Here is a 298-nt window from a genome sequence, read left to right as displayed (position 1 = left end):
CTCGGAATGAATATATTTTCATATTGTTAAGCCGAAGGAGAATTTTTTAGTTGATAAGAAATTCTTCGACTCACGGGCGCGACCACGGAACCAATAAATCAGGACGTACAATGCAACAAAAAAATTCCCCTTTCGGGGCAATATAAAATCACGGCAAAGTCAAAGCCTCGGTTCTCAGGAAGCACCAAACGTATCTTCCTCCCCCAAGCAGGTTTCCAACCCTCTGGAGCCTGGTATTCAAGGTCAGTAAGAGCGCTGCCGTTTTACTCGCCAATCTAGCCATGGGAAGCGCGACACC

The sequence above is a fragment of the Macrobrachium nipponense genome, chromosome 15, assembly GCF_015104395.2.
Source record: "Macrobrachium nipponense isolate FS-2020 chromosome 15, ASM1510439v2, whole genome shotgun sequence".
Taxonomy (NCBI): domain Eukaryota; kingdom Metazoa; phylum Arthropoda; class Malacostraca; order Decapoda; family Palaemonidae; genus Macrobrachium; species Macrobrachium nipponense.
Note: the sequence above shows the minus strand (reverse complement) of the source record.